The sequence below is a fragment of the Tachysurus fulvidraco genome, chromosome 13, assembly GCF_022655615.1.
Source record: "Tachysurus fulvidraco isolate hzauxx_2018 chromosome 13, HZAU_PFXX_2.0, whole genome shotgun sequence".
In the NCBI taxonomy this organism is placed as follows: Eukaryota; Metazoa; Chordata; class Actinopteri; order Siluriformes; family Bagridae; genus Tachysurus; species Tachysurus fulvidraco.
Genome location: NC_062530.1, coordinates 5,966,485 through 5,989,839, shown reverse-complemented (window position 1 = coordinate 5,989,839; position 23,355 = coordinate 5,966,485). Strand labels below are relative to the sequence as shown.

At 36.2% G+C, this 23,355-nt stretch overlaps 1 long non-coding RNA gene across 1 annotated transcript in view; it reads right to left on the bottom strand.

The window, feature by feature from the left end:
• Window positions 1-22,302, bottom strand: part of LOC125146153 — a 24,342-nt gene extending 2,040 nt beyond the window's left edge. Inside the window, exon 1 of the long non-coding RNA XR_007144626.1 lies at window positions 20,166-22,302. This is a non-coding gene — a long non-coding RNA (uncharacterized LOC125146153). The remainder of the gene's footprint in view (window positions 1-20,165) is intronic.
• Window positions 22,303-23,355: the final 1,053 nt, after the last annotated feature.

Here is a 23,355-nt window from a genome sequence, read left to right as displayed (position 1 = left end):
GAGCTGGATTAGGGAATTATCAGCCATCCTTGACCTTAAAGCTGGTGGAGAATTACCATAACAGACTGTATGTAGCACACTAGTGATTGCTTTATATCTGCAAAAGTGGTAGCATGGATCATTAACAAGTTTCATTGCATAGTTTTATAGGGTAGTATACAGTATTCCTTGTAGATCAGCTTAAAAAGGATTAGCTGTTGATCCAGATTTGATGATATAAAAAACATTGCACCAAACCTTATTTCAGGGAGATTTGAAATTCATATCCAGTTCCCATTCCCACCCAGCTTCCAATACAAACCTTCTGTGTAAAAGTAAGTGTTGAAATTGAATTACATACAGAATTACTGAAATATACTAAATTTAAGGATGAAAGATTTTTAAAACGACACTTCAGGTAACTATGATTTGATATTTTTCTTTTTGCTTAAACTTCCTATATTTTTGTTTAAAATAGTGCAGCAGTTCTTTCGTACTTGCACCATTTTGCTAACTTCCTCATCTGTACTTACGCACTGTTTAAACAGATCACTTTTTGAAGCTTCAACTTTCATGTTTATTTGTACATCTATTTCCTGTGACACCATAATGACATTCTTACTAATATCTTAAAAAAAAAAATTTAAAATGTAAAAAAAACAACAACAAAAACAAACAAACAAACAAACAAACAAAAAAACAGCAGTAAACAACATAGCACCAGAATCACATTAATCCTAAACAATAAAAAACATGAATTTTGATATGGAAAACAACTTTTGGGAACTAAAATACAGTTGCTTAGAAGCTTTCATTACATTAGACACTTCTGTTATCTAAATGTAGAGTTGTTTAAATTATTATTTGCAAATAATAATGCACTCCCACTCTCATTTAAATAACTGTCACAACCTCTACTTCCTCCTGGAACAGAATTTTCAACAGACATTGACTGCATCCCATTTGCTGAAGCTCCCCTGATTCCAGATTGATTTCACTTCATTCCAGTCCAGTTTACTTCTGTATATACATTATGCACAATTATTGATATTCCATGAATTCTGTATAAATTACTAACTAAACCAACCAAACACCTGAGTAGTACCTGATGAATAGTGTACCTTTATTGGTATTTGTATTCATGGTTGTTTAGAACACATTATCTGTTTTTATCATTATTATTATTATTAACATTATAAATAATATTACTTTATTTGTTATCCTTCGGCTGCCCGTATGGGGTCACCGACGGATTCCCTTCCCGATTCAACCCTCCCATTTTATCTATAAGAGTTAACCCCTATTATTCATACATTCATATTATTTATACAGGTTTATATATGTTTAAAACTGCTACAGTATTTTACACTGCTCAAATTTCATGATGCTTCGATGCATTAATAAAACGCTCTAGTAGCATGAATTATTTTTATTATTTGGCTTTTAATTATATCATTACTTCATCTCATTCACTTTCTGGCCAATGAAAACACGAGACTAGGAAATACAACGGTCAACAAGACAATGTTCTATATATAGACGACTGTAATAGATTCTCAAACCGCTACTTTAATATTCTGACAAGCCGATGTTCAGATGGCTTGTAAAATTCTGCATGAACAAGCTGTCTTGTGTCGTTGATCAATTGAATGGGAATTAGTTTAAATCATGTTGACACTACTGGAATGTGTGTGTGGAAAAAATATTGCCCTGTGGACTGATGTGTCTGTCTCCATCAGTTGTTTTCCCCACATTTTACCTGTCCAATTGAATCACATGCATGAGCCTCTTCTTTATTCAGAAACTAATCAGGTGCACAGAACAGCAATGCAATCACACCACTGGAACCCAGCAGAAGAAAAGAGTTGTAGCTCTTGTCGCTCTCCTTGCTCTCTGCTTTGGTTTAGCCATTCAGCAGTAAAACTTGATTAGTTCCAACCCAATTAGGGAGGGCTTGAGGACCAAGTCAGAAAAAAATGCTCACACACATCCCAAATGACTCCAAACAGTTCTGAGGGAATTAGAGCGGCACTACGCTGCAGCAAACTAAATGTGGAGAGAAGATGTAGAGATGAAGAAAAGAGAAATAAAGAATATAAAACCCTTTGCACATGTACATGATATAGTAGTACAAAGGGTAGGATGTTTTCTGTGAGTAAGTAGGAAGAAACAGAGAGTTAGAAGGAGAGAGTGTGTGGAAGAAGGACAGAGGTCTATGAATCACTCCGTAGCCTGAAACCATTGTCAGGCAGATAAACATCAACACGAAAAAAATGATGACCATTTTAAAAACATCCTTCACTACAGTTCTGATGTTCTGTTGTGTGGAAGATCTTACTTATGGGCTTTTAAACCATCTTTTTTTTATTCAATTTATCTTTTACTATGTTTTACTTTAACTATTTATTCGATGAGATTATTTTAAACAAATTTTAACACTAATACATTTGTATGATATATTGACTTATTCTCCTGGCAGATTAGCTTTCTGTTGCATGTTATATGTTTGAATAAATACAATAGTCTGATCTTTTTTTTTTTTTTTTACAATCATTTCTTAAAAATAAATGTATTTGGGAAATTATTATGAGGAAAAATTATGAATAAAAAGGTGTAGTTTAATAGGAAAATAATCAACAAGCAGGCCATGTGATTCTGCCAAGTGCTAAATTGTTGAACAAATGCAAATCCTTTTTGTTTGATTCCTCTTATATGACAAGAGTTTGTCAAATCTAAAGATAAAAAGAAAGAAAAGCATGAAGCAATCATTTGTCATATTTATGTGTTTATAGTTACAGTTAAGGTTGTGGAACAATGGAGGAACACTTACATTGCAGCAAATGTTACCTCACAAAGCTCTCTTTTTCATTCTCACTGGAAATTAATGCAACAATAAAAAATGTAGCTTGTTATTTTACTGAAAAAGTTATTTGTCATTATCCAAGAACAGCTTCACCTTGACTATAACAAAACTCATTGGAGACTCCTTGCAAGTAAATATCTCCTCATAGCAAACTTTCGTCCATTTATTTGGCGCGTCTGTGTAAGTTGTTTCCAACATATTGGAACATTATTATAAACTTTGTGGCCAATCAGAAGTCAACAAACGGGAATTCACCAGTGCTGTAGTAGCTTATATGTAAACAATTCATGAGAAAGTTATAGATGTCTATAAAGGACTGTATCTTTAGAGATGGCAGGCCGGTCTGAAGACACCGTTAATACTGTATGAAAGCATTAAGGGATGCAATCCAATATAACCAACATTACATGAGCCCACTGTGCAACATTAATACCATAAGGGAGGGAGCTTAAAAAACAACATGTTTACTATGGCTAAATTTAGGTCTTACAAGAGACATGGCAGAAATGGGCACTTGAAGGAGAAAAAGTACACGGCAGCCTACATGACTTTTTATGGCAGTTGCCTGTTCTAGTTGGAGCTTTTTTTTTAAGGTTGTCAGAACATCTTCTGAGAATTTGGTAACAACATTTTTGAACATGTTGTGGATTAATGTTGCTAAAGCATGTTTAATGATGAAATAACACATTAATATTATATATTAAAACATATAATGTATAACTTTGCAGTGCAACATAAGAAGAATATTACAAAGATGATAAATATTATGTAAAAAAAAAATAAATAAATCACACAGGTTTGTTAGAAAACAATGCTGAATAATTTATGAAAGACGTTTTTCCCAAACCTCTGTTTTAAACATATAGCACGAACAAATGCTAGCTGTTTTCAGTATTGCTCTCAGTCTGGTCACTGTGACAGAAATGCAAGCAATTATTTTTTTTGTCGGCTGTATGAAAAGCTGTGCTGAGCAGGAATTCTGATCCCTCACACAAGAAGTGGAGCACAATTTGTTGCCTCCTGTGTGAAAAGCCCTTAGCCGTGCATTTATGTCTTGTTGAAACACATCATGTCCTCTCCTTAGACTGAAAAATCTGTTGTTTCAACATTCTCCAATGTTAACCGCTGTACAAATCTCTTTGTTTTAAGACAGAAAGCGAAGTGCTACAAATATAAAAAGAAAAATTTACTCAGAGGCCATCACTAGAGAATGATAATGATAATCATGTCTAATGCACATAATGTATACATGAGTATAGAGTACATAGAGTTAAACCAACTTAAATTCTGAAATTCTATTTCCAACTACCTTTAATCGTCGAAGCTGTTGCCATGTTTTGGTTGTATTCGTTTATGATGTTTGTCATAACTGTCAGTCAGAGCTTTCAGAATAGTCCAAGTAGTAATTATTCTTTCAGTGATGACTTAAGTGCTTTTATGACTCACAAAAATGTGATGGTTGTCATTCTGACGTGACGTGCTTAGATGAGAATTACAGTGGGTTATGTAAATCTTTTGTGTTGTAGGGATAAATTCTGTGATTTCTTAACAGTATTTAAAAAAAGCAGACTCCTCAAAACCAAAAAGAAACAGAAATAACAGAAAACATTGATTTACTTATGTCTAGTTAGTTTAAAGTGCCTCTGAAATGAAAATTGGTGTTTCAAACCTTTTTGGATCTAAGTGTTATGGACACCATACAATAATATGACAAAATCAAGTATACAGGTCTTACTTTTTATAATTTTCACTTCTGGGAAAGCATTAAAATGATTTATTATGTAATAATAATAATTGTTTTGGATGATACATTATGTACTATGTCCAATGTTAATGCTCTTTGGAATGTGCAATAGAAATAGAACAAAAAACTTCCACTCTCAGTGTGAAATGACAAAAAAATAACATTTTATAATAACAAATATCAGAAACATTTTAGTGACTTACATTTACGGCATTTAGCAGACACCCTTATCCAGAGTGACTTACAACTGAGCAACAAGGGCCTTGCTCAGGGGCCCAGCAGTGGCAGCTTGTTGGACCTGGGATTTGAGCCCATGACCTTCCAATCAGTAGCCCAACACCTTAACCACTGAGCTACTGTACCACATCCCAAGTATAAGTATGCACACTTTTTTATGGGATTCTGGTTGCGTTTTGACTGGACCAATCACATTCGAGCTCATGTTCCATAGTAATTAACATATGCAGTCACTGATGAAATTATCCTGATTAACCCCAAATAAAGGAGGCACGGTGGCTTAGTGGTTAGCACGTTCGCCTCACACCTCCAGGGTTGGGGGTTCGATTCCTGCCTCCTCAGGGGTTTCCTCTGGGTACTCCGGTTTCCTCCCCCGGTCCAAAGACATGCATCTCTGGAAAATTTGTCCATAGTGTGTGAGTGTGTGAGTGAATGAGCGTGTGTGTGCCCTGCGATGGGTTGGCACTCCGTCCAGGATGTATCCTGCCTTGATGCCCGATGACGCCTGAGATAAGCACAGGCACCCCGTGACCCGAGAAGTTCGGATAAGTGGTAGAAAATGAATGAATGAATGTTCCTTTAGGATCTTCTTGGATTTATTTGACTGCTAAAAACATGATCCACAACAAGCTTACAAAGCATGTGTGAGTGTAAAAGAATTTCCAAAACATTTGTACAATGGAAAACTGTAAAGGCCTTCATCAACAAACAGAGAACTACAGTAACATCACCAAGACTAGGACATTCCTCTAATATGTATAAAAGGACAAGACAAAAACTTTTCATGGAGGCTGCCAAGATACCTCCATAAACTTGAAAGGAGCTGATAAGTACTGCTCTCTCATATTACCCACATGTCTGAATTATGGGGTAGGGTGGCTTGATGGAAGCCCGTTCATACTGTACACACACAAAAAAATTATTAAACACCCCAAACCATGTGACAAAATTTAAGGTCTGATGAAACCAATGCCAGCAATTTGGTGGCAGAATCATGCTTCAATTCTGTTTTTCTTTAGCCATAATAATAATAATATAAAAAAAGATTGAGAGAATCATTAACAGCTACAAATACCAGTCAATTTTAGTGAAAAACCTTTAAATGTTTGCTAGGAAAATGAATATCATTTTTCAGCACAATGACCCAAAGCAGACATCCAAATCAATAAAAAAAATGTCCTAACCAAAAGAAGATTAATGTTTTTGAATGATCTGAATCCACCTAAAAATTAGTAGGGTGGAGACCTGAAGCAGGCTTTGCACCGGAGAACCCTTACAATTTGATGAATATTTTGGCAAGAAAGAGTGGGAAAATATTGCCAAGACAAGATGTACCACACTGATAGACTGTGGTGTAATAAAATGTGATTTAGCTTTCTTCAGATCTTTACATCACAAAAATATGCTGTTTTAACAGAGCTGTGACTTTTATATCTCCATTGTATACAACCCACTTCAGGAGAAATGTCTTGCTCTGCTATTAGCAGCTTATTAGCAGGAAACATAGTTTGCTAATGTGTTATTATCTGCCTGCACACTTTTCCCTTACTACTATGGCTTGGTAGGCGTTTATTCAAGTCTAACAGATTGGAAGGAACCAAATAGAGCTGTTTTGGTCTGTATACACTCATAACCTTTCCATCTATGAAATAACTAATATCATTATATTAGCTATTTAAATGCATAAGATACCTACTTTGGATGACCTGAAAGTGTGGATGGATCAAAATGTATGTCATAACTCTGAAAACACGTGGCATTTCGTCATCTAGGATATTATCCAATTTAAAATTGACTGGCATGGGTGAAGGTACAGTAGCAGTGAAAACAAATCTTCGAAATTATAAATTAGAATATTTTTTTACTGTTCTGTGAAACTTTAGTTTATTATGTTAATGTCACATTTATTTTGATTTGTGAGAGGTATGCTGTTGGCTGTTGTCTAAACCAGTCAAACGCATGTGTACAGTCTAAATCATTCGAACACACTGTCCTGACATACGCAAAACAATTAATGGCTTTCATGAGGCTTAGAGTCTGCAGTGGTTCTGATTGTTTGTCTCATTGTTACACATTGTCTATTCGCTGTCAGAGAGAGGTAGAATTGCTGGGAAACAAATGAGTACCTCTGAAGGTCGAGTAGCTTTGGATTTCTGCCAAACGTTTCAATGAGTGTTCAGCGGATGTAATAAAGAGCCCGGCTATTACACCACTCACCTTGACCTGAGTTAATAAGCTTCCAGCTGGGGCAACGCCACCGCCATATATCTGGCCACAGGTCTATAATGTGTTTATATATGTGTGTGTGTGATGGAGAGAGATTAAACATGGGAAATATTAATATTGTTAGAAACGAATGAAAAATGTGTTAAATAATCAAAAAGTTTTACATGAATGAAACTTTATTATGTAGCATACATAGATCTCAATACTAAACTAGAGTTTTACTTTGATGTTGGCTTTGACAAAGCAAGTATTCGCAAAGGCTGGTGTTTTTTGGAGGCGAGTGGACATAAGGATCAGTGTTATGTTTGGAGGCAAGAGGACAGAACCTAGGGTGCCAAAACATTTGGAGGCAAGTGGAGACGAGCATGTGACATCACCAGAATACACGTGAGGTAATTCCCCTCATTAGGCTGTTTTGATATATAACATGCACATGTTGTGCTAATTTTTAATTTTCACGTGACATAATGTGACATCATGTGAAGTCATCAGTATATCTGTGAGGAAGTTCCCCTCATTGTTCTGAGTGTTTTGATGTATGGCATGTCAATGTTGTAAAAAGTTTTTTGTTTTTGCATATTTAGGGGGCGGAATTGCGGGACAACCGAAAGGCCAGTCGGTACACCAATTCCTGTTCAGAGTATCACCATAAAGGAGCTGGCCGAGTTTGGTGTAGATAGTCCGAAAGCTTGCCGAGTTATAAACCTCCAAAGTTTATAATGGGAGTCTATGTGAAAAAAGGCCACTTTGAGACCCGATACCGGAAGCACTGGAACTCGGATGGCTTAGAAAAGTAATAGCAACAAACTTCAGACCAGGGTCTACAACATTTCCGAATTTGGTTTATATGTCTCGAAAGCCCTAGGAGGCATTAATTACTCTTGATAAATTTTTGTCTAAGCTTAAATAGGAAAACAGAATGTTGGCTTCTACAAAGCCAACATAATAAGTGTATTGAGAGTTTTGACTCTAGACCTTCACATCGAATTTTCACATTGAATGTAACACTGTTTACTACATCATGAATGCTACATTGATTATAAACTCCCATATAGTGTAACTTACTGGGGGCATACTGTGAAATTACAGTCAGTCCAGTTCAGGAGATTTAGAAAACTCTGCTGAGATCTCAGAGACACTAATTGGCACATTAATCAATCAAAGTAATTACCGGGATTAAGCTTCATTCTGGAGTTAATCCCTGCAGCTCTGTACACGCTTGGAGCGGAGTCATTATCAGGTCCAACAGCCGCAGATTGTATCAGTTTGCACTGGCAGGACAAAAATAACTCAGCAAAGACATTAAGTCAGGGAAATGAATGTGAAGAAGCAGCTCTCCGTCTTTGCTTTTGGCATGTTTAAAATGAATAAAAGATTAACTTGGTTCACCATCATTTTTTTCGAATATCTTGTAAGTCAATATGATCTAGGTTTTTTGGGGGGGGTTTCCCCTGCTCTAAAATGTCTGTCTCAGCAAGTAGAAGACTCAATAATTAGCTCATAAACTGGATCGGTTGTGTTAAAGCAGCAAAGAATGCTTGAAACATGAGAAACTGCTAAAGCAACCTAAAAACAGACTAGTATTAATAATTGGACAACTTTTTTACATGATAATGACTAGATATTGTATTTTCAGGTTGTCATGCATAGCCTTTCTCTGGGAAGGCCCAGTGAAAGCCATTAGTACAGGAGACACACCACTCAACCTGTAAAGACTGAAAATAGCTAACAGGTTCCCCTGATGAAGCATCTGTAGCCCAGTTCTGTCTGCCTACAAAGTCACCTCAGCCACACGATGGAAGGCTTGAGGAGTGCTCTCGATACCACACACAATCTGTTTTCTGAAATAATGCCTGAAATAAATGTGATGAACACTGCTAAAAAAATAACGTGTTCCTTGTTTCATTAAGATAATAATTTTCTTGCTTTGGAACTCTTTGGGGAAAAAGAAAGTACAATATACAGTATAAGCAAAAATCATTTGTGGTAAATTGTCTTTTATAACAGATATGGATAAAAACCTTTAAGAGTGTAGCACTGGAGAGCTGTTAACTACTGTAGCTTTCATGCTAGAAAAACTACAATACAGATGGTAAAGGAAGCAGTCTATAAGTATGGAAAATGTTTTTAATGTGAATCCAACAGTTTACTAGAATCCCCTTTTGCAAGTATACACATATAAGCCATAGGATATGGTTAAACTGCATTTAAACTCAAACATTAGTTTAAACATAAGTTCATCAGCTGATCAAATGTTTAAGACCATAGCCCAAAAATATTAGTTTAAACATAAGTTCATCAGCTGATCAAATGTTTAAGACCATAGCCCAAAAATACCCACAACAAAACTAAAAGTGTCTCAGTAGTGAGTAGCCCCATCGTTCTTGTTGATAACGTCAAAAACAGTCGTTTTCAGAATGCTTGATGCAACTGTTTCCAGGAGGCTGGTGGGAATGTTGCTCCATGTGATAGCTTCACGAAGGGCATCCACAGTCTGGAACTGAGGTCCGTTATTGTGAACTACCCTTGCCATCCATCCACAAACATTCTCAATGGGATTTATATCAGGGGAAGAAGCAAGATGGACTAGAAGTCAGACGTTATTGTCCTGGAAGAAGTCTTTTGTCTGGCGGGCGTTGTGAATTGTCCTGTTGAATGACCCAGTCATTACCACACAGACGAGGGCCCTCAATCAAGAAGGACTTCTGCTGCAACATGTCCACATTGCCAGCCACCGTTTGATACCCCTGCACAGCCTGAAGCTCCATTTTCCCAGGAAAAAAGCTCCCCAGATCGTGATGGAGTCTCCTCTACTGTGCCGGGTAGAAAACATCTCCAGTGGGATCTCCTTGTCATGCTAGTATCGTTGGAAGCCATCAGGACCATCCAGGTTTAAATTTTTTCTTGTCCAAGAATAAAAGTTTCTTCCACCTTTCAATGTCCCATGTTTGTTGCTCCCTTGCAAATTCCAAATGGGAAAGTTTATGGTGTGAGAGGAGACGTGGCTTTCAAAGAATTTTTTTGTTTTTTAAGCCCTTCTCTCGGAGATGCCTTCTTTTGGTTATTGGGCTGCAGTCAGCATCAGTAATGGCCTTAATTTGGGCCGAGGTTCGGCTCAGTGTAGGTGAAATTTTTATTTTGTGTATATATATATATATATATATATATATATATATATATATATATATATAATAAAAATAAAATAAAATAAAAAGGACATAAAAAGGACATGGCCTTTGAGGACATGGCATGTAAGCATAGCATAAAGAAATGTTGCTGAATCAAAACTTCATGCTGTCTGAGTAGAAAAGTGCCCTGGGAGGCAGCACGCTGTGTTCCTACTTGGAGAGAAGGATGTCTGGGTTCTCGCCTTCACAGCCGTGAATAAAAGAAACTCTGAAGCTGAGATAGCAAAGTCCTACCCTTTATTGCTTTTATAAGACATAAACAATTTAGCTTGACCAATAAAAAAATCTTGGACAGTGTTACATGCCCTTATATGTGTAATGGCCTGGGAAAGCCCTTCATAGAGTATATTGCCAATTACATGTACAGTATATTATAGTTCTGAAAACTATAGTTTTCTTACCTAAAATGTGCTTCTTTTTTTTGCATTGATTGAAACTTGGAGTAAAACTATAGCTTTGTAAATTTAGTTTACAACAAAAAACAAAAGTAAGAAAATGAATTGCGTTTAAAGATTTCGCCACGACTCTCACTGAAACACTGATTGTCTAAAATTAAAAAATTAAAAAACTTCTGTATATTGGATTAATTTTAATTTGTAAAAAAAAAAAAAAATCCAAACAAACGTATATTAAACAAGAGGCCATGCATTCTAAATGTATATTACAAGAATTATTCCTATCATATAGTCTGTCAGGCTATTTTATTTTTCTATTAAAAGGCAAACATGTACATGTTAATAGAAACCATTATTCACATTTACACCATGCATTACTCAGTCCCTTTACGATTTCACAGAAATGAACTCAAAATCAGGCAAACTCTGTGATATCAGAAGAGCTTGCAATTTTTCTGCAGATTTTCCACAGTTTTAAACCAAGATGCGTAATGTGACATCATCAAACACATATTCAGCCAGAGGCTCCTTTGATTCATGTGCGTCGAACATGAGTACAGCTATCATAGAAAGTAATTACATTTGTACATCTTCACTGGTAGTAGTTCAAAAGAAGAATTCTCTGCTTGCAATTACACTAATTCAAGCAGTTTCCCACTTGAAAAAAAGCATAAAAAACTATGTGTTGCACTGTGAATTTTGGATAAGAGAAAAAAAGCTGTAGCAAAATGAAGCACAACAATTACAATATGCTCTGGAAAATCCTAGACAGGCCAATTATTTTGATTCTAATGTCATCTCTGTGTCGCCCGGTTGTTATTATTTCAGTCTGCTTTAATATTACCTTCAGCTGACAGGCTCTAAAAGGAAATGCCCCTATCTCGCTCTGACTTTGTAACCTAATAAATGACAGTTTTGGCATTTTAATTCTAAATAAAATGTATTCCATGTATAGAAATACTTCTAAAATCTTACTACACTAGAAATAGCGACATACAGTATTCAAAGGACATAGCAAATGATACGTTTTAAATAAATACTGTGTAACTTTTGTCTTAAAATAATAAAGCTTGTCGTATGAAGATGAAAATGAAGAGGGAAGCTAATTTTACCTGAAACTCCCTTAACAAGAATGTGTTAATCAATGTGAGCTAGCTAGACAGTTTGATCAATGGGCTATAAAGTGAGTGCATTGAGACCACCCCAGACAACGCACCCAGGACCACCAAGGCACCTCAGTCCTAACACCTTAAAAGTTCTTCCAAAGATTGTGCTTTCTTGTATCGTCTGTATGTCCATGTTGAACACTTTTTTTTTTTTGTTGGAGCAATGAACATCACTTGCTTATGTTTGGCTGTGTGTACTGTTTGGTTACTCATTGCTCTGTGTATTGCTTCTGTTTTCATGTTCACGTTTTCCTAGCCTAGCCCTTACAGTATGTTCGCGTTGTGTGTTCTATCACGAGTTGTGTGTTTATTCTTTTCTTTAGTCAGCATGAAAACCTTATGCACTTGCATCCACCTTCGCTTTCACCTCTTAACAGTGTGTGGCTTCTTTAGGATCAATTTCTGCTAACAAAATATTTGTCCATATTTTCCTTGATATGGATATCTATATGGATACTTGATACAATTTTTTCTTTACACAAATGTTGTACAAAAACAATACTGCATTGTATAGAGTAGTTATGCTAAACATTAGACTGTGCTGCTATTTAATTAACACGGTAATGGGAAATGTGTTTATTTTGATCATCAGCATCATCCACTTTAGTTTCTGTCTCATCACGTTAGTTAAAAGTCATCATCATCATCATCATCTTCATCATCATTTCATCACTCGACTGAACAATATTCATCGAAATAATCACTAATTCTTTCAGCATGTTCTGTTTCGTTGTTTCATTTCCTCAAAGGTCACGTAAACACTCCATTAAAACTTTGTCTCAAGAGTATATGTGCTCTTCTCTGTTTTGTTGATGACGTGACAGCATCATCAGTAGAAGCATTGCTTACATTTTGACAAAATCAGCCAGTATTTTATTACTTAATTGCTAGTGCATATGTTGTTAATATTGACACACAGCTCTCCAACAACTTGATATACAGTACAGCTGGTTAGCAAGTAAATAATATTTATTTGATATTTTAATGAAATAATGAATATTTTTGGTTACTTAAATTAGAACTATATTACACACTTATAAAATATGTTATAGGCAGAAACTATTTTTGTCTCTTTGCTAATATTCAGCTAAAGTGCCAGCCAACAGGTTTTCCTAGGTCACTACACATATGAGACAAAAAGTGAGATGTTTGCTCATCTGTAATGCCACACACATCCTTAGAGATGCACTGAACAGATTAGCAGAGCTGTGAGACCTAGCTGGATGTGCAATAAAGATGCAGCGGCAGGCTTCTCGTGTATCACAGAAGACGTGTCAGCCTCTCCCATTGATGGAGATTTGATATGTCATGGGAGAACATGTTCAGACATTTAAGTGTTCAGGCATTTTACTCTGACCTCCAAGGAGCTGTAGATGGTCCCATATGCATACTATGGACTCACACTCATATTATTTTCCATGTAGCTACTACATAAGAAGGCATTTAGAGGAAAGTTTAAAGCTTTAAAATGTCAGTTTTTGTCCCGGTGGGTTGGTGGGTTGAACCGTAAACCATGACCTGGATTAGTAGATTATCTTTATCAGCCAGGTTAGCAGTGAAGGAAGAGTAAACTGTAGCATGAACACTAACCCGGTACCAACTCTAATATTAACCTTTACTATTTATATAAATTGATTTGTGTGAATTGTTACTATTTAAGGTCATTTGAGTCCATTTAAGAGATCATAATATTAGAGAAACTGATGCCTACTGATGCCAACTAAGCCTACTTCTATCTCCAATCTAGATGCATTTAAACACAAAATGTGTTATTTATTTATATTATTTTGGAAAGACAAAACTATTAGAGCTCCCAAATTTCTGTATATTTTTTTTATAAAGCCAGTAATCGACTGAACGGCTTCAAATTGATTGGCACAAGTAAATGGAATTTTGTATAAAAGGGCACAGGGTCAAGTTTTTTTAAATTGCACAAATGTATTTCATGAAAAAAAAATTGTGAAATTCTTAAATTTTATTTAATCCATAGATCAGGACAAAAGAGGTTAGATATTTAAGCTTAATTTAAAAATATTTTTTATTAAAGATAATCTGCATATTAGATTTGGAACAGGTTTACCCTTCCTGATGCAGCCCTCACTATTTTAATCTGGGCTTGGTTCCAGAACTGAGAGATGCTGGGTTTTGAGTTCAGTGGCTGGGTTTTGCTCCCTGCCCGGGAATCAAAGTCAGGGCATGACAATAAGAGCAGGGGATCCTGCCGCTGGACCACAAGGAAAGACTAAATATGAGTATAGTGTCAATTTAAACAAAGGACACACAAAAAAAGCAAAATACAGGCAAGTTATAAGAATGATATGAATTGCTAATCTGTTGATTGGTATATGTAAGGAAAAACATCTTTCTTTATTTGTTACTGCGATGTGAGACAGTGTGAAAAATATGTAATATGAAAGCAATTTTACTGCTATAGCTCTTAGCCAAAAAAAATCTTTCATTATTGTAAGCCGTAATTATTTAGTAATTGTTTTATTCTGTCTTTAAATGGTATAAACAGACTTATGCAAATTTAATACCAGCCCTTTAGCCTTGTTACTCAACACGTGAAATCAATGTTCCAGTAGTGACTTTGCAGTAATCCACACTGCTGTTTAAGGTATAAAATAAGTATTTCCCTTGACAATGCCTTATATTCACCTTTAGTCTGAAATATCCAAATTCCATACTCATTAGACAACCAGACAAAACAGATAATACAAAATCCTCCATAGACTGCAAGTAAATTAGCTTGCAAGTTTTAATGGATGTTATCCGGCTTGTACACAGTTTTACACACACAAATCTTTAATAGACCTCTCAAACGCTACATGTAAATAGTGACTTAATCCCAAAAGAGTTTGGGGGTTATTGCATAACGAAGGAAGTAATGAGATTACTATGGGCCACTGAGCAGAGAAAGAAAGAGAGATGAGGACTGAGGAAAAGAACGAAAAAACACTATTTACTATGTCACTCCAGAGGAACGAGGCTCACCTTGATGTATTTAAGTTACCTCAGGTTAACATACTTGGTGTTTATATTAAGACTGTTGCTTTTGTTAGAGAGAATGGTAATTCTTAATGAATAAAAGCAAATCGTTCAAATCGACAGCATTAGGAAATGCTGACATTCAAGATTGAAATGATTAGTCATTATTTATTTTTGTGGTCTGAGCTCCAAAAAGCACAACATTTGATACTAAAGATACATTAGTATGCGCATAAACATACATATACATGTATTTTTCTGGCTGCCCCCACAAACACAGCCTGATGACTCATATGCTGGAGAGAGTTGAGACTTATGATGCCAGGACGTGCTCAGGCTCTTTATCAACCTCTTTATGGGTTTGGGTGGCTGTCCTCTTTTCCCTTCTCTCTCCCTAGCTCTCTTTCTTGTTCTCTCTCTCTCTCTCTCTCTCTCTCTCTCTCTCTCTCTCTCTCTCTCTCTCTCTCTCTCTCTCTCTCTCCCTCCCTCCCTCTCTCCCTCTCTCCCTCTGCTGTAGTCATATTTGGCCAAGCTGGGGTAGGAGACATATGTGCACTGTTGTTGCTCTATTGACAAAGCAGTTTCAACTACAACACATAGCCAAAGTCATTCAAGCCTTTATGACCGACTGCTCCTGGATCAGTATCAATGTCACTTTTCCAGGGAACAACATTACGATCTCAGAAGTCTCAGGTCATCTGTGTGTGACAGTGAAGTGATCGGATTTTGTTAGATTACATTTGAAGGCTATTAATAGTTGCATTAATTTTAAACTTTGTTAAATTTGATAAGAAAACAGATGACGTGAAAGTGTGTCAATTACTAATTTTCAAGGTTGAGACCATGTTTCGTTTCATTCTAAATTATTTAAGGTATTTGCCTTTAATCAAGCAATGTCCAAACTAACAGTGTTAATAATAAGTGCAGTATGTCCTGAATCAGTAATGGTGGCTGAAATGCTAGATACTGGTTGAAATAATTTCCAGGATGCATCTGCCCCATATACAGGACACAGTGGCTAACTGAATGGTTTAATGAGGATGAACATCATGTAAATCATATTTTATGACCTTCACAGCCACTAGAGCACAATTAAAGATATATGGGAGATTTTACAGTGACATGTTAGATGGCACACTCCACCACCATTGTCAAAACACCAACTGAGGGACTATCTTTTAGTGGAATGCTGTTCGTCCCTAAAGTATAGCTCTGGAGACACGCTCACACTCACAGGATGTAAGCAAACATAAAAAATAATTTTTCATAAAATCTGGCATTCCCAGTCACCAAACTGAATTTGTTGAATGTGGAAATGATTAAAATCGTGAGAAGGTCCCAGCTGTTGTTGACGTGCAGCAGTACAGCTAATCTAGGCCACATATTGCAGACATACACTTCCTGTCTTTCTAATCTCTCTCTCTCTCTCTCTCTCTCTCTCTCTCTCTCTCTCTCTCTCTCTCTCTCTCTCTCTCTCTCTCTGTCTGTGTGTGTGTGTGTGTGTGTGTGTGTGTGTGTGTGTGTGTGTGTGTGTGTGTGTGTGTGTGTTCAATCATATGCACAAATCAGATTTGGTTTAATGGATTATATTAGAAATATATAATTGCTACAACTTATACATAACAAATTGCTATATCTAAGTATAGCTTAATTTAGCTATTTCTCCTGGATGATCCTGATTATAGATTTTTAGGAATTTTATGGATTTTACATTTGCAGGAACAAATATTCAGAAAAAGCCATTTGAAAATACAGACCACAAAGCAACAATATTGAATATGCCTGTGTTCACTGACATGCAGGTTAACTGCATGAACATGGTTATTAAATAATCTGTGAATGCCAGACTGACTAAAGATCAGTGTTCAGTGTACACTGTTGCAGCAGTAATCAGGAGGTATAGAATAGAATGAGCCACTAACAGTACCACTAACCAGAGCTGCTGGTAGCATCCTCATAAATTTATGCCGACTTTCGCAGTCTAGTGCCATAAAACAGAAGGACAAATGCTTCATAATTGGCACCGGGGTTATCACTGAAAATCTGAGTTTCTGTGACAGCTCAGACACTGCAGAGTCATAGCATACTGTCAGACTCTATGGATGGTGTCCAAGAAAAACCTTGCCTTATTTGATCTTTGTCACAAAACTGCAAGAAATTAACTCTGAAAAATGCATGGTGAATATCAAGAGCACACTGTTTGGTCGGATAAGTCCCAGATCAATTTGTTTGGCTCAGATAGGGTTTGGTGTGAACCTGGCCAGGACTACCAAAGAGCATGCAGAATGAAGTTGGGAGTGTAATGCTATGGGACTGAGTGCAAAAGTTATTAAAGAGATATTGGATATTTTATAGATGAGGCAAGGAAAAACTCCCATAGATGGAAGAGGAAGAAACCTTGAGAGGAACCAGACTCAAACGGGAACCTCATCCTCATTTGGGTGACACTGGAGGGTGTGATTATAAATGTAATAAATCGAAATACATCGAAAATGATAAATATGTACGTGAAAATATTACACAATTACTTTTGATTTACCCTAAAATATTTCTTTATAAACAACAGATTGCACATTCAAAATGAGGTATTTGTAATTACGTTGTTCAGCAGTCTCTGAATGATTGTAGTTATTGTTTTAGTTTTTTTTGTTTTTAAATTTTTCAGATTTATATTACTATTTACCTCAGACTTTGTCCTCTGCTATTTATACACTGTCATTGATGACACATGTGCATGTACATGTGCATTTGACTGGTGGTATTTAGACCATTTGAAAACTAAATGTATTAGGTTTATGTCTTTTTTTTTGGAATATCTGAAAACATGATCAAAGCATGACAATCACAGCATGAGCTAGCAAGATAAATCTTTTTAATCAGTTGGATTTTCCAATGAGTTTCTTTAACCGAATCCTACAGTCTTACAAAATATAGAACCATTCTTACCTTCTTACCTTTGTTGGTTCTAAGTATAACCCTTTTTTGTAGCCTTAGATCCTGTGATTATGCAACACTCTTATGAGGATGGGTCCCCCCTTGAGTCCGGTTCCCCTCAAGGTTTCTTCCTTTACCAATTTAAGGGAGTTTTTCCTTGCCACTGCTGCCTGAGTCACCTCAGACTTGCCCATAGGGGGATAAATACATACAGATTGTGAACTATTTATATCTAATAATAATCTAGAATTTTTATTCTGTCAATTATTTTACTTTTATTATTCGTTATTTCCTTTATCATTAATTATGTGTACCTTCTGCTCTATGTTTCTTCTCTGTAAAGCTGCTTTGAGACCATGTCTATTGTAAAAAGTGCTATACAAATAAACTTGAATTGAATTGAATTGAATGGTTGTATACAGAACTTCCAATGGTTCTATTAGGCATTTTCTACATATAGACAAATTCTAAAAAAAAAAAAGAAAATACAAAATGACACTGATTTCACCTTATGCACATTTGAATAGAACTGTTTTAATGTAAAATATTAAATATTGCTCTCTAAGGGTTCTAGAAAGAACCCCAGGGTTCTATGTAGTATCTCAAGTAATTTCTCTTTTAAGAGCAAATGTTAAAGAACAACTAAATAACATTTTTTTTTGTGTAAAACACAAAAAGGCAACATATGGTTAAAGAAATTAAAATTATTTGAACATTTTCTTGTTAAAGCAGACATGTCAATGGATGTGTTCTATAAGAAAAAAACTGTGGTCACTATTTATTTATCTATCTATCTATCTATCTATCTATCTATCTATCTATCTATCTATCTATCTATCTATCTATCTATCTATCTATCTATCTATCTATCTATCTAAAAGTTGGTCTCTGCTAGTTTTCAACATGTCACATAAAGCTAATTATCATGTTTTATGAAAAAATAAATCTGAATAGCAATTTTGTCCACATTACAATTCAACAACTTTTTTTACGTACATATTTGCTTTTATATATCGTTGACAATTTTATACTATGGTAAAGTATTAGCTATCATTTCATGTTATGTGAAATCAAGCCCCATATTATTCTGCCCTATCAAGAAAATGCAAAGAAATACAAACTGTAAAAGATTTTAAATAATTGTTGAAACCTTGATGTCAATCTTTAACATACTGCAACTCCAAGCAACCATTTGAACAGTGTTAATATTTGAACACAAAAATCCGAAAATGTTGCACAGAGAAATATTTGTAGATTAGGTCCATGGTCTCAGAAGGACCAGCATTTCAGAAAGCAAGTGGAACAGAAGAATATAATGCATCAACATTAACCCACATGTCAATAACATTGACTGTATTAAGTACAGGCAAACCAGACAAGAACATTAAACTTTTTCTAAAAGGCAGCAAATGAAGATGCACACTAATGTATCTTAGGGTCAGAAATTGATCAGTTCTGTAAATCAATAGACAATGACTAATATCTCTGAACCCTGAATTTAAGTGATTAAACACTGTCTTCTCAAAACAAAACATGAGTGAAATAAAGATGTTCTTTATCGGATGAGGTTCTGCTCTAACTAGTAATCCGGCATATAACTGGTATATATTGATTCCCTATGAGACTTGATCTGTTTTAATCATGACAGTCAAAATTAGAATAATTTTAACTGTGAGACTTCAAAAAGCATGATAAAATGGGCTACATCGACTACACACGATTTCATGATCTTATGTTTGGCAACATTAAATTGTGCACACAATTAACCGTCAGCATATGACATAAATCAATAAAAATAAATACTATTTTTAATGTTCTGTCCAGTCATTTGTTGCAACCATCAACAGTAGACAGAGCATTTTCCACCTCATCCTAAGCCTCAAACTTTCTTGAAGCTTCTTGAATTTCTAATTCATGCAAAAAAAAAGTGATGCACCGGATCAAGTGCTTTTTTATTAGCTGCTTATTGTACAGCTATCCAAGTGAAGAGAATAAGATGTTAAATACGAATGGTTAAGGACATAAACAGTAGCTTTATAGAGTGAGTGGTTGTTGGTTTACAGTAAGCCACATTTAAAGATCATTTGATGCATATTTTTCATAATGTCAGGATTCAGTCTGGATCCTGTGGGCCTACTTTATAACTTCTGACACTTGTATCTTCTTAGCCATCGCAGTAAGGATAAAGTCATTAAAGAATACATTTGCAAAATTGTTTTCAAAATCTTTTAGTCAGCATGAAAATTGTGGAAATGAAAATTAGTATCCTGGTTGATCGAGAGACCTAAGCATCTGAGCATCTATTTTGTACAATATTTTTCCTAAAACATATAATCTAGACCTGTCAGAGGTACATTCAAAGAAAGCAAACACCCACACAACCACAGACATTCTCTTTTTCCATCGTCCCATTTAAATTATTCCAAGTCTTATTATTTTACTCACCACACATTGTACCAGGCGGACTGCAGGGACTCCCTGTTCTGCTTTTTATTTCGGAGCTGCTTCCATTCTTTCAAGCCTTCACAAAAGCTCCCGAAGTCCCATCTCTCCTTCACCCTTTCCCCCTGTTCCCTTGTTCCTTTCAGAGCCAGCTCTGGCTCTCTGTTCCTTTCTCCTGGTCTTCTACCTCTTTTTCTTTTTCTTCTTCTTCTCCACAATGTCTCTGAGGTCTTCTCTTTTGTTCTGAGCTCACAGTGGAATGGCTTTCCCACACAGCAGGTTTCTAAAACTTGGAGTCTATCATAAGATCAGGGTAAGGAAGAAATTCAGGCAAACCTTGTTGAGTTGTTTGTTCTTACCAGAGATGCTGATATATCGTCTTCTCTATCTGTTTGCCTGTGTCATGAAGCATTGGCCAGCATGCAGTTACAGTATCTTCCATGACTATCTGCATCAATCTTTCTTTTTAAGTGAATCTCATTTTTTTGTTGTCCTCATCATCATGACTTTGTTGAGCAAAACTCTGTACATCCCTCAAAGTGCTACAGGTACAAACCACTTAGAATCTTCATACCTTTAGAACGGTTCAAGTTTGCAGATTCAGAAAAGAGTTCAGTCTTCTTCCTGCTTCTTTCTCGTTTCTTTTCCTCTCTTGATACGGAAACTTTCAGGGTTGCAGGTAAATAAAAGGTGTCGAGAGAAGATGTTGAGAGAAGTACAACGGAGCAGAAGAACGACAACGGTTCCAGGCAAAAATTTTTTTCCTATTTCAGTTATTTAGTTTACTCTTATAACTCCTTCCAGCGTTAACTCCTTTAGATCCTACCAGTCTTTTCCTTTTCCCCTTTTCACTTCCTGTTTGGTTTGTCTCTTCTTTCCCTTTCAGTACAGCTCTAAGCTCTTCCCTTTCTCTCTCCCTTTTTTCTCTCTTCCTCACTTGTTCCTCTCTCCCTCCCTTCTTGGTGTTGCTCACTTTCTCTCACCATTCTTCTCCCTCACTTACTCCCTCCCTTTCCATCTGGAAGCTCCCAGAACAGCAGGCAGTTAAAGAGTGACAGCGGAATTCATTCATATTACAAGCTTCAGACTACATACATGCACACGCTCACACAGACAGACACTCTGCATCGCCACGGATTATGAAGGAATGATTCACAATATGGATCCCAGTAGGGTGAGAAACAGCTGTAAAAAACATATGCTGTCATGTCTAAACCTCTAAACAGGTCTTACTATTTTATGTGTCAGAGATTTGCTTCATAGAGTCATAGACCTGTGTCACATGTTCAGTCCTACATGGGAATCTGAGATGCCATATCAATTTGCTCAATAGCTAGCTCAATACTAGCTCTGAAAATATACCCCCTTGCTCCCACTTACTGTAGTTCGTTTTCTACCCAACCAACTAGATTGGATCTAAGTAAAATGTAACTTTTTCTTTGTCTCTGACTGTCATTGACACATCAGTTGGTCACTAATTCTATCCTAATCATGTGCACTGCAACTGAAAACAGTCAGAAAGGGCAGGAAAGAATGGGGAGGGGTCTGTTGCTAAGTGCTCAGAGCTTTTGGGCAGGAGAGTGATTTCCTTAAATTAGCTAATACTATACATGAAAAATGGCAATGGGAATACATGTTACTTTAAAACTGACTTTTTGTGTTTTTACCCTCATTCGCACACAAGCACATGCATACATGCCGACACAGATTCTCAAACACAGCACATACAAGCAATGTCTTATGTTTCACCATTACACACACATACACCATCTAGCATGGTTGCGTTTCTTTGCCTCGAACTTAACCCATAATCCAACAGCAGCCAGTTGCTTAGCAACTGCCTCCAGGGAGACCTTTCCTGCATCACAAGCAAGCCTGCTGAAGACATGTGAGTCAGACAAGAAGGGAGAGAGCTTGAGACAGACAGAGAAAGATTGATAGAGTGAAGGAATGTCACAGGAATGACAAAAACGAGCGATAGAACGATCATTCAGGATGGAGGTGGTCGGGAGATGGAAGACGAAGTACAGCTAAATGCTATCAAAATTTGATTCCCTTTTTTCCTCCTCTGTATTTTTAGAGAGTAGGCTGATGAAATATTCAGACTATTCCTCTCACTCTGCAACCAACAGAACAACCCTTCTCCAGTCATCTAACCTACTCTCTTATACACACAGTAGTTTTCAAGCCCTGCAGCCTGCTTAGGTTGCGCCGTGGGTCATGCTATGGATTATTATTTTTTTTTTTAATATGATATACGACCCTATCCATTTGCCCTGGGGTTAAGCCTCATGGAGAGAATTGTATTACCCTACAATAACATTCTCTCAAACATATTATCTTTGTCTCCTCTCTCTCTCACCGCACATTAAAGGTGACACACTGGTCAATTTGAACAGTCGGTATATCAGTTAAAAACTAAATTAATTGCTATTAACAGTATTAGTCTTCAGAACTAACTTTGCTAGCTTGAGAAATGGGAAAACCACCCTTCTGAAGGTATAAATAAATATCAAAAGACTAAATAGATTTGGGGAAAATATTTGTCTAGGTGATATTTGGGTAGTTTGTGTCTTTTCCATGTCTAAAATTGAAAGTTCACATTTTCATAGTAGCAATGTGAAACACACCCACTGTTGTACATATTTACTATCTATACCTATATCACTAAATATAAAAAAAGTAAAACTTGAAATCTCAGAGGAACACCTGGAAACTAAGAAAACACTTAGGGTGCTCCATCATTGATCCCTTGAGTACTACACAGGCAGTGAAGGTAGAAGACGTTCACTATGTGGCCAAAGAGAAATAAACATCTGAACGAACGTGCTTGCTAAAAATCAAATATATAGGCATTAATATGGAGTTGGTACTTATGGTGTTATAACAAGTACCACTTTTCTGGGATATTTTTCCCCTAGATTTTGGGACATTGTTGTGGGGATTTGTCCATTCAGCCACAGGAGTATTAGTAAGATTGGACGCTGATGTTGGACAAGAAGGTCTGGGGCACTGTCTGCATTCTAATTCATCCAAAAATTTGTTCAGTGGGTTTGAGGACAGGGCTCTATGACGTTCTTTCACAATCATTAGTTATATTGACGATAATAAAAAAGCCTTTTAGAGAGACATGTCTATTATACCATTTCAAGCTTCTAAATGAATTTAAAGGCCAAGTTTCTTCCAATCTCAA